General features: G+C 40.1%; 1 pseudogene; it reads left to right on the top strand.

Annotated features, from left to right (window-relative positions):
• The first annotated feature begins 3,666 nt into the window (after positions 1 to 3,666).
• LOC106970596 (zinc finger and BTB domain-containing protein 39-like) lies at positions 3,667 to 6,336 on the top strand (annotated as a pseudogene).
• The last annotated feature ends 6,057 nt before the right edge of the window (positions 6,337 to 12,393 follow it).

Raw genomic sequence — 12,393 nt, 5'->3', positions numbered from 1 at the left:
CTGAAGTTGCACACTTAACCAAATGAGCCACCCAGGAGCCCCTAGGCACCTACCTTTTAATGTGTTTATTAACCATTTGAATATCCTCCTTTTGGAAATGCCTCATTATGTCCTTCGATTTATTAAAGATCTTTATATATTGTCAGCCTTTCATTGATTATAAATCTGTGAAGATCTGTTCCATTGTTATTTAACCTTTATTAGTATTTTACTTAATGAAACAGTTAAAAAAACAATTCAGAAGAGAAACTAAGTTGATTGATACTGGTATCTGATGAGCTAATGCCATGCTGATTAGGAAACCACAAGGAAACCTTAACAAGGTTCCTCAACAAGGAAATCTTAATCATTCCTTCAAGTGTTTCTTTAAAATTTGAATTTTGGAAATTGGCTAAAAATTAAATAATTCACTAATGAAATAATTATTTAACCAATACCATTAAAATGACTTTTTCTTAGTAAATTTAAGTAAATATTTCCGTTATATATAAGAATGGCAAAATGCATTTGTATTCTGAGGAAGATTTAGATCTCCTAATTGAAATCTCTGGTTTACGAAAGTATACTTGTGATTTGTCGCTAGTACTTAAACTGAAAACAATATGTTGAAAAGTGATGATATGTAAATAAAAAGGTTGGTGCTGAAAATTGAATGATATTATAAACAGCTAATTTAATTGTCCAGACAATCTGTTTAAGTGTGTGTGAGCTCATGTGGTGTGTGTGTGTGTATGTGTGTGTGTGTGTGTGTGTGTGAAGAAAATAATACAATGGGAAGACTATATATGATATTTGTGGTTTTCTTCTGCTGGATTCCATATTAACATCCTAGTAGATTATTTAGAATTTAGGTTCATTATTTAACATTTTATACTTTACATATATAACCAGAACAGATAAAGTTAACTAAACACCGTTTTGATTTTCTTTAAATTAGATGTTTTGTTTAAAAAATTACAATTTATTTCACAGAATTTGTCCATTTAGCTCGTATTACCACAAATATGGCATGATTTTGATTTGTTTTTTTCAACTTCTACATGTTCTCACTAAATATGGAAACCTGCATTAATTGGAATGTGCTTTTTAAGAGGACATGCACTTAGTTGGCACCCTTTCTGTGGAATTGGGTGAGGCTCAAACGGGACTTAAGGGTCCACATGAAGCTCAAAGTTTATTGAGTCTTTTTTTTACTCCCAGGACTTCAGTCACCAATTATCTACAAACCACAGAGGTTTCCTCACTCAGTAGGAGACATTTGAAACTGCTTCTTAAACTGAACTTCTTTCAGAATTTTTGGTTACACCTGTTAGGATCTGTAAGAAAGTGCTAGTTCTGTCTTTTTTCACATTTATCACTTGAACAGCTCTCCTACCTGTGTGGCATAGACTCGTGATTCAGGAACTAGTTCCTGCCTCCTGAAACAATATCAGATATCTGGTTCTATGGTAAAGGTTACATTTTCGATTCTGTCAAATACTATATATTCATCAGTTTTTGAATCTTTTTGATCATCTTATTGCCTATTGAAACTATCAGTCATTACTTTGTTGCTTTATAAAAGCTGGATTTTTTGTTTTGCCCTTCTACTTTATTTTAATCACTATTGACTTATTCAACATTGGGAAGAAAAATTCCTTTTTTCTCGGGAAAATTATTTTTACTATAATATAATGTCTATTCAAATAGGTGATAAAGCGATCTCAGAAGAAAATGATGCTCTAGCTTATCCTTATAGGCACTTAGGTTTAAAGGTGAAAAATGTTAATTTGTATTCATTTGTCAATGGCAAAATTAATACCTAATAAAATGTGTATCAAGAAATAATCTAACAGAAGTTTCTGGAAGGTTTTGTACTGTATACAGTAAAATTTATTTTACAGGCATCAACTGATAGGTATAGTTGCAGTGTAATTCTGCAATTTATTTATTGAAAAATAAAATATGTTTGATAAATCTTGATATTAATTATGAAAGAAACAAATACAGAAGGTATAGAAAAAAACAGAAAATAATATAGAGAGCCTGAAAGGTAATTAATTTTCACTGTGACTCTTAAATGACTATAGCCCCCAAATATTCTTCCTTAGCTTTCCTGCTGAACTCAAACCGTGTAAACAATAGTCGCTAATCCACAACCACAAATTTGCTCCCTGTACGACTTGCTGCATGATTTATGCTACCTAAATTCCCCAGTATTTTCTTAAGAGTTTCATTTTTCAGGGAAAAAAGAAAAACAACTTGACCTCTGATTAACCTCTCCAAATGTGTTTTATGATATTCTAAGTTCCTCAGTCCTCTCAGAACACTCATCTGAACTCATTTTCTATCTATTTGCATGATGCATTGTTTTTAGAAATGCCAGGACTACGGGTTTTTGGTTGTTTTCTTCCTTATACAGAGGAAGTTTCCGCATAGTGGCTAACAGCCCAAGATTCATAAGCAAATATCAGGCTCGAGTATTATATAGCTGTTCCATTTCGGCCAAGTTATTTTATCTCATTGAGCTTTCCTTTTCTCTCCTGTGCAAATTGGATCACATTTCATTAACTGATTAACAAAAATACATGTTGTGTTCCTATTCTGTATCAGTAAGTCTATTAGATGTTGGGTACATAACATTCACTCAAGCAGTTGTAAATCTTGACCACATGGATAATAAACAACAGCGAGAAGAGCAAATACTTAGGTTTTCCATGTAAATCCTACCCAACAAAATTCAGATATGAGAACAAAAGGACATTTTTTTTTTTGAAATCATATTCAAACTGACTTTGAGGTCCTATCTTCTAATGAGGGCAGGGAATTGAAACTAATGTATTATTCAGATCATGCTCCTTTCTCTAGGGTTTTACAACAATACAACTGTGGTGATAAAAAGACTGGATAATTGCCACATCTTTATCCTATCATGGATTCCTTTGATGTGCTCCTCGTCCATGCTCAGTAATACCTTGAGGTTTTCTGATATGCTGCTGCTAATGTGCATCCTAACATTCACCAGTCTTTTCTAGAACATTTCAAACCAAAACATGAAACTATCTATCTGGAGTTGAAACCACTGCCCCAGGTCTTTGCAAGGTACTGGCATATGGGTATTACTGTCATGGGAGCACCATTCTCCATCAGACCTAGAATAAATCACCACCAATCCTCCTATTCAATCTTTTCTCTCCTCAGAGGCACTCATTTGTCTCTGCTCTCTATTCACAAAGTTCTTAAGGAACTTAAGTTTCCAGAGAACAAAATCTGAGATCCCATTTTCAGTAAGGATCTTTTTATTTTCTTCCTTCCAATTCACACATAACATCATTCACAAGAAAAAGATCTGAGAGAGGTGGCGCAAATGTCTTGTTGGTCTGGCTCAAAACAGAGAACAAAATCATGGAGACAAAAAGTTACTATTTAATATAACATAGTTATCAAGTATTAAGAATACCTAATATGTAGTTAATATTTAATAATAATTTAAGCAACAGCTATGTCATTATGATAGAGAGTAACAGGAAGCTTTGGGAAGAGCTGTGTCTTATAGGGGGTGGTCATAGAAATAATCTCTGAAGAGACGACATTTATGGTAAAAGATGAAGTGGTTTCTTTCATTTTTTTTTATTTATTTTATTTATTTTTTTTTTTTTTTTACGCTTTGTGAAAGGCTGGGGAGAGAACAACTCCAAGGCTTGGGAAACTCCAAATTCTCTAAGCTGAGAAAGAATGGAAAATGACCAGTGTGATGACAGTATGTTAAACAAAAAGAAAGAATGGTCAAAGGGGCCACTGTGAGGCTAAATAAGACTCGGGTCATATACGATCCTGTAGAACATGTAAAAAGAATTTTGATTCTAAGTGCTAGGAGAAGATAACAATAGGCTTAACTGAACAAGTCATATTATTTTATTTTTTAAGGAAGATTACTGTGGCAGCCACAGAGAAATATGCTTGGAGTAGAATGAGAGACAAAGCTGGAAAATGTGATAGGAAGCTCCTACAAGTATCCAGGCCAGAGATGAGTGTGCTAGGGAGAAAATATGAGAGATCGTATTTGCAGCGCGCCTTACGGTCACACATACTTATCACTTAAGAAATAATGAATATAATGGCGCCCTCTTCTGGCCGGATCGGGCCGGTCAGGGCGGGCCAGCTTTTGTGTGAGGCGGCAGCGACGGTGCTCAGGCCCAAGGCAACCCTACAAACCATGCTGATAAGGGGGCAACTTCAGAGGAGCCAAGATGGGCATGAGGATCAAACTGCAAAGCAGCAACCACACCAACAGACTGTTGAAGGAACTCAGTAAGTGTCAGATCTGGTAGATCATGTGCGACGTCACCATTGTGGTTGTGGTCGGCTTCTTCCTGACCCACTAAGCTGTGCTGGCTGGATACTTCCAGAACCTTTCTCTGAATTTGGGGCTTGATGCTGCCAGGACCTAGGTGGTGGACTTCATCACCCCTGTCAACTTTGAGAAGAGTCTGGGCTTTGTCCACACATCAGAGCTCTTGACAGACATGATCAACACTGGAGTCATCTGTGAGGTAACTGAGTATCTGGGTATGGAGGGCCTCTTCTGGGCCTGTCACTCCACCTTTCCTGACCTAGAGAGCACTGCTGCAGCCAAGCCCTGGACCAGCACCAGTGGTACCCAGAGTTGTAGCTCAGCAGAACCCATCTGTCCCCTTGAAGAACTCTGGATGGTGGGGAGCACTCTGCTCCTAATAGGAACTATGTGTTACCTAGTGATGGTGGAGGAAGTTATAAAGAAGACAGAAATATTGCCAATGACCCTAACTATATCCTGTGTCTGCTGCAGCAGCCACCGCTACCAAACACAGATGACCATGATGCTTTTTCTCCTCTCATGTCTGCTCCTAGTATGACACAGCCAGTCAGAGGTACCCTCAGCATGGCCACCCAAATCAGCACCAGCTCCTACCATCCATACTACGTTCTGAGCAATGGAGACTTCAGTAAAAATAGTTTAGTCACTCCTGACAATGCAAATAGTCACCACTGGAACCAACTCCTATGTGAGCAATAACAACCACTCCAAAGAGCCAAGCTTTGGGAAGATGGATGAGGTCCAGCCGGAGGACCCAGGGGATGATGATTTGCAGTTTGAAGATCCCACTGGAGAGACAGGCATAGCTTAGGAGATGATTGAGTTGAGTGATGATAGTGACAATGAGCTGACTTTTGGAGAGAATGATAATAAGAGAATAAGGCCATGCCCTGCCAGGTGTGCAAGAAAGTTCTAGAGCACAACATTCAGTTGATGTGATAGCATGCTCAGGATCACATGGACCGACTGACAGGCAAGTGCAAGTTCTGTGAGACCAACTGCTAGGACCAAAACTCCCAAGTGACCTATGTTCTGTCCCACATTGGTATTTTCTTCTTCTCTTGCAACATGTGTGAAACTAAGTTCATTACCAAGTGGCAGCTGATCCTTCACTGATGGCATGAAACATTTGAGGACAATATTGCTGTCTACCCCAATGATCCCCTGACTGGGAATCTGGGTTTGCCTTCAGGGGTAGCCTCTAAGAGTTGAAATGTGCTGCCTGTGGGAAGGGAAGGCACCGGCCAAAGATTTCCACGTGGTCCGGGGGCACATCCTCGACCCTCTAAATTTGAAAGGGCCAGGCCTGCAGTACCTGTGACCAGCACTACCTTAACCTGTGCAGCCTCATATGGCACACGCTCTTCCATCTCGGCATTTTAGTTCTCTCCTGCTCTGTCTGTGTGAAAAGCTTTGTGGATTGGCATCTCCTAAAGAAGCACATAGCTGTGCACCAAAGCCTGGAAGACACCCTTTTCCACTGCCACTTGTGCAACCAGGGATTCAAGTGGGAGGCTGCGTATGGCTACCATGTCAGCAGCACAAATACAACACTGGCCTTGATGAATGGCCTGGTTTGGGGCTATGGCACCCAGCAGTCCAGAAGTGGAAGCTGCCAGTGGAGGAGTTCCTGAGTGAGGAACTGGCTTTGCAGGGCTAGCCTGAGAACAGCAAGTACAGCTGCCACCTTTTGTGGCAAAAGGTTTGCACACACAAGTGAGTTCAACGACCTCCGGTGGATCCACACAGACAAGAGGTTGTACCGGTATACAGAGTGCCACAAGTCCTTCCAAGGCCATGCAACCATCAAGGACCACCTGGAGACACACACAGGGGCCCCCATGTACTGCTGCTTGTGTGGTCCTGAAAGCTCCACCCTTAACCTCATGAGCAAGCATGTTGGCAGGAACAAAGGCAGCCTCTTGCTTGACTTCACCGTTGAGCAGATCTTCTTGTACCTTATCCATTGCCAAGAGGCAGAAAAGAACCTGGACAGCTGACTGGATCCCAGCACAGCCACGGGAGCTCTGATTTTCTAATGGCTGGTGTTCCCTCTTCAACTGATGTTTTAATTTTGTCTTCTTAGGAAATCTGTTCTGTCTTATGTGTAAGGAAGAAAAAAGAAGAAATAGCGCCATGGTCTGTTACTGTTTTTAGAAGCAGAGGCCCTATCATGTTTACCTCCTTACCTGTTCTTGCCCATCAAGGGCTGTGTTTTTTTGTTCTTTTGAAGCTGGTTTGGGGATCTTGTCAGGCAGTTGGCTTTAACTAGATTACCTCCCCCAACCTCTCAAGTTTAAGTTAACTGATAGGTTTTATGCTGCTATGAATCCAACCAACAGCCTCCCTGAATAAAGGAGGTAGAGAGAGTTTTTCACTGTGAGTATTGTTGCCAGATTTCCAACTGGGACACCAGCTATGAGACAGAATTTTGGGAATGCAGTCATTCAGAAAAGACTAGTCAGCAGGGCAGCTCACCTCAGACTGCAGGCCCAGAGCTCACCTGGGAAAAGGCAGATGGGCTGGAGGTACCTGCTTGTTCCAAAGCTCTAATCTGCTGATTGGACAGTAAAATCTTTTGACAGCTAGATCCAAACTCAGAACAAACTTACTGTTTAGGTAAAAAGCTTTGGGATGAATCCTTGCCAGCCAGAAGAGGCACCCTACAGCACCTCGATGGACAGGAAAGGAGGTTCTTCTTGTCTCCTTAGTTCCAAAGAAACTTGATTTTATGGAGTGATGGCTCAGCAGGTCAGGCCTTCCCTGTGTGGTAAAAAGGACAGGGAACCACTTTGATATAGTCAGTCACCTGGCATCTAGCTATCTCCATTGACCTTGAGTGTCCTGCCGGAGAGGTGGGGATGTCTCTGACAGCAGCAGCCTTGCCCTCATTTACATCTAGTCTCCCACCTGGGAGTGTGTTTGGTCCATAGTGTAGATGAGAAGACCCTATGAGGTGGGAGAGTGGTGGACTGTGAGCCCTTCAGAATTAGAGAGACCCAGGTAACTGGTAGCACGTAGAGGGATGTGTGTTTTGTCTGTCCCAGTCAGATAACCTGTTACTTATTTTGTGCTAATTGGGCATGAGTTTTGGCAGTTCACCTTTGACCTGCTGGAATTTATCCTGATCTGTCATTCGACCCCCACCAGGAGGCACTATTGGACAGCAGCTGGTTCAGGCCCTCCCTGGGTGGCAGGGGAATGCTTGAACCCAGTCCTTGGGGCTGGTTGGCTACGTTCTTATTTGATTTTTGAGGGGGTCTCCCCCAAAGAAGATTTGAGGGAGAGGGCCCTCAGATCTCACATATTCACAGGATGGCACCTCAGTAACACACTACCTCACCCCGTTTAGCTGAGCTCTGGGAGTCCTCTGGCCTTGGGCTTAACACTGCCCTTGGTGGGACTCAGCAGGATCTCGGGGCTGTTTCACAAGGGGCTGTTTAATGAATTCACAAAGCCTTTTCGTACATTAATATTTATTTTGGCTTTTGTATACGTATCACCCAGCATCTCTTTTGGATAAGTGACTTCAGGAAAATGTGTTTCTCCCAGCAAGGAGCCATATTCCAGGGGACAGTTGTGACCAGAGATTTGGAAAGCAGGGGCTAGAATTAGTGTCAAGTGTTTAAATAAGAAAATTCTTTACTTTGTCTCCAGACAGTCTCTTGCAGGATAAATGCAGAGAACCCTTTGGGTAATGGATGTAAGTTCTAGAAAGTTTTTTATAAGTTTGAATTCCTGGCCTTTCATCCCCATTCCTTCCTGTGATTGATCCTTCCCAAACTTGGAAAGCTACACCAAGACATATGGGCAAAGCAAAGCTCTGACCCCATTGAGCCTGGTGCCTGTCCCGCAGCCCTAAATTAATAAAGCCTCCGAGTTGAGGTGCTTGGCTTTCTGGTGGGGAGAATATTACATGGGAGGATTTGTGTAAGCAGCCACATTCCACCTTCTACACCCGCCTTGTTAAATGTTCCCTTGGGACATTCTTGTCAGGAAAGCAATACTGAGACTTTTCATCTCTGACTGGCTTCCCCCTCTCTTCCCCACACTGACCATTAGAGATTCAAGAAGGAAAATGTGTAGACTACTGTCACAGATCTGCTAAATTTTCAAGCCCGAGGGGTCGCTCCCAGGCAGTTGGTGAGGACCGATTTTTGAATAGTCATATTTGAGAGAGGAGGTGCCCTCGGGAACACAGCCAGGCAGCTGAGAATGGATCACTGTGCTGGAGAAACCCTTTTCCTTAACAGAGGGCATCGTGGACCCTGTGCTGTCTCTATACATAACCTGAAACTGTGAATTTTCTGGTTTTTCCAGTAAAGCAAAAATGCAGATCTTTGAAAATTTGCCCCTATGACACTAAACAAAAACCTGAGGTCCGGTGGTTGAACAGGTGGTCTGGTTGACTGCAGTCAGATATGTGGCTGGGTCAGCAGCTCATGAGGCTCAGTGGCCAAACCCTGTTCCTCTGCAGGTCCCCATAGTCACACCTGACGCCACCCTGTTTGGAGTCATGTTTTCTGTCTCTGCATCCAGCTCACCTTTCTCTGAGCTGTTTTACTTGAAACATTACATGGTGGCAAAGGGCACTTTGGAGTAACTGGTAGCAGGTATTCATTTTCGTTTTGTTTTTTTCAACCTTCTGTTTACTTAATTTTATTTCCCCCTCCGCCCTGCGGCCCAGTTGAGCACTGTCTCCTGCTGTATTGTTCCAAGGTTCTGATTGATCTTTGAATGTCTGTTTTTCTCCCTTGGCCCCCATTTTCTTGGTCAGTACTCAAGACCAGCTGCATAATTTGCAGAGCCCTATGTTTAAAAATTAAGAATTTCAAAAGGGCAACTGTAGAGCGCGAGGCTGTTCCCAATACGTTCCTTCAGGGAGAAGGGTAATGCTTAAATGGCATGCTGGAATAAACAGCAGAAGCTGCTTATGGCCAGAGGAGGGGGTCTGTGTCCTGCCTGTCCTGTGACTGATTGACAGCTTACTGATGCCACCACACCACCGGGAAGTTCTGCTGTACCCTAGTATTTGGTCCTAAATTTCAAGACTCCATGGAGTCTCTATAGTTTACAGCAAGTTGGAAAGAGAGAAGGTGGGGGTTGGGCCCAGGTGACCCCTAAGAACTGAATGGATAAACGTTCTTTTTGACTTTCTTCTCTTCTGATGGATCTGTGCCCTTTTATCTCCAAAACAAGGCTTTGGGCTTAAATACCTTCTCCCCAGTCAGGTTTTGCTAGGGATCAGTTTTCTTCCTCTTCCGGCCTCCTGCTATGCCCTATTCCTCATACTACTCAACTTTCGAAGTACATTTAAACGCATATATAGATGAACACTGATGTTGTTGGCACAGGAGAGGGCTGTACTGAGGAGGCTGTGTACCTCTAGGAGTCCCCATACGTCCTTATCCAGAAATATCCCATTGATGAAGGCAGGAAGTGAATGGCACAGAGCATTTATTTAATTGTGATAACTCATCATACACTGAATGTCAGAATGAAAATATTTAATAATTGTTTACAATCTATTGCTGTAGTTGTTTGTATGTTTGTAAACTTTTTCCCCAAATAACAGATGTCTAAAACCATTGAAAAACTAATCAATGTAATTTCTATACACACAGTGGTGATTATTGCTAGAGAATTTTTTTTTAATTTTATTTATTTACTTATTTATTTATTTTTTGAAATTTATTGTCAAATTGGTTTCCATACAACACCCAGTGCTCATCCCAAAAGGTGCCCTCCTCAATACCCATCCCCCACCCTCCCCTCCCTAGCACCTCCCATCAACCCTCAGTTTGTTCTCAGTTTTTAAGAGTCTCTTATGCTTTGGCTCTCTCCCATTCTAACCTCTTTTTTTTTTCTCCTTCCCCTCCCCCATGGGTTTCTGCTAAGTTTCTCAGGATCCACATAAGAGTGAAAACATATGGTATCTGTCTTTCTCTATATGGCTTATTTCACTTAGCATCACACTCTCCAGTTCCATCCACGTTGCTACAAAGGGCCATATTTCATTCTTTCTCATTGCCATGTAGTACTCCATTGTGTATATAAACCACAATTTCTTTATCCATTCATCAGTTGATGGACATTTAGGCTCTTTCCACAATTTGGCTATTGTTGAGAGTGCTGCTATAAACATTGGGGTACAAGTACCCCTATGCCTCAGTACTCCTGTATCCCTTGGGTAAATTCCTAGCAGTGCTACTGCTGGGTCATAGGGTAGGTCTATTTTTAATTTTCTGAGGAATCTCCACACTGTTTTCCAGAGTGGCTGTACCAGTTTGCATCCCTACCAACAGTGCAAGAGGGTTCCCGTTTCTCCACATCCTCTCCAGCGTCTCCTGATTTGTTCATTTTGGTCACTCTGACTGGCGTGAGGTGATATCTGAGTGTGGTTTTGCTGGAGAATTTTTTATTATCATAATTAGAAGCTAATGAATCTTATGTAGAAAAGAAAGAATTATTAATAGGGTCGGTAAGTTATCTAAACATTCCTTGATTCTGTCTCTGGATTTTATACTGTTTGTCAACATTTTACAATTTGTAAACTGTTTTTTTTTAATTTATATATTCACCATTGCATTTAATTTAATTTCATTTAATACAGTAAAAATATATTAAAGAAATTTTCCATAACTGTAAAATCTTCATGTCTTTAAAACACATATCAGCAAACCTTTATGTCATTTGTGATTTTGAAGTCTGCACTATATAGAAAGCAACAAAAGTAAAGAATATTTATTTCAATGGGAATTCTGTTGTTTTTAAGAAGATGACTTAAAGTAACCACATTTTCAACTAATATCTTGAAATATCCCAGGAATGTTTTTGAAAACATGGGAGAATATATTTAAGGATTATAATATTTGTTCCAAAAGGATTACCATAAAGCAAATATAGGCATATTTCTCTGTTCATATTTTGTGTAAATGTATGACAAAATTTGGCATGTAAGTAGCATGTAGGGGATTCCTTATACTAAAAATCAAAGAATAAAAGCCTGTGGAATAAGTAATTAATGTTTTATGAGGAGTATATGAACATTTGTACTGTAACACATGAGTTATTTCCCAGATTAGAACATTAGCATCAAGGCAAAAATGGAGGTTCTCATGGCCTGTGAAACATCACTTGTCTCATTTAGAGACAACTTTGGTTTTCAAATTTGGGTAAAATGTTTGCACCCGTAGACTGATATAAGTTGTGTACGAATAGTATATAAAGCAGACCAACCACTACAAAAGTATAAAAACTGATATGTTCAAAACACTATAAATAAAACAAGACTGAATCCTAAAAAAATATTCAAGTAACCTTCAGTAAGGCAAGATAAGAGAAACAGAAACAAGAAACCCAAGAAAAAAAATAATAATAAAATAGCAGACCTAAGTGTCACCAATAAATAATAAATTACCTTAAATGTACCTGATCTATGTATGCCAATCGAAAGACAGAGATTGACAGCATGGGTAACAAAAAAATACCACCACAATTATATGCAGCTTTCACCACCTCAGTTAATTCCTAAGTATTTTATTCTTTTTAACACTATTGTAAATAAAAATGTGTTCTTCATTTTCTTCTTACATTGTTCATGATGAGAGTATAAAAAAATTAAAGCGATTTTTGTGTGTTCCCTCTGTATCCTCCTACTTTGCTGAATTTGTTTATTCATTCTAACAATTATTTTGTGGAAGTTAGAGTTTTCTACATATAAGATCACATCACTTGTGAACAGAGGTAATTTTGCTTCTTCCTCTCCCATTAAGTATGTACCACATGATAAAATGGGCTGGACTTTCCTTCAAATAATTTGAGGTTTTATTTTGGTGACATTGGTGAAATCACAAGGATTTTTTTTTAAAATTGATTATAGTGTTGCCTTTGTTTTTAGATAATCTGAGTTAATTCTGTAGGCAATTTCAGATTAAGTGAAAGAGCAGAGGTATGTAGAATATTTTCTAATTACACTAATAACATTATTCCAGGCAAGAAATTATAAGCAATCAAGCCAAGACAACAGCATGAGAATGAAGAAAAGTGATTTCTTG

Source organism: Acinonyx jubatus, chromosome A1 (assembly GCF_027475565.1).
Source record: "Acinonyx jubatus isolate Ajub_Pintada_27869175 chromosome A1, VMU_Ajub_asm_v1.0, whole genome shotgun sequence".
NCBI lineage: Eukaryota > Metazoa > Chordata > Mammalia > Carnivora > Felidae > Acinonyx > Acinonyx jubatus.
Note: the sequence above shows the minus strand (reverse complement) of the source record. Positions and strands in the feature narration are given on the sequence as shown.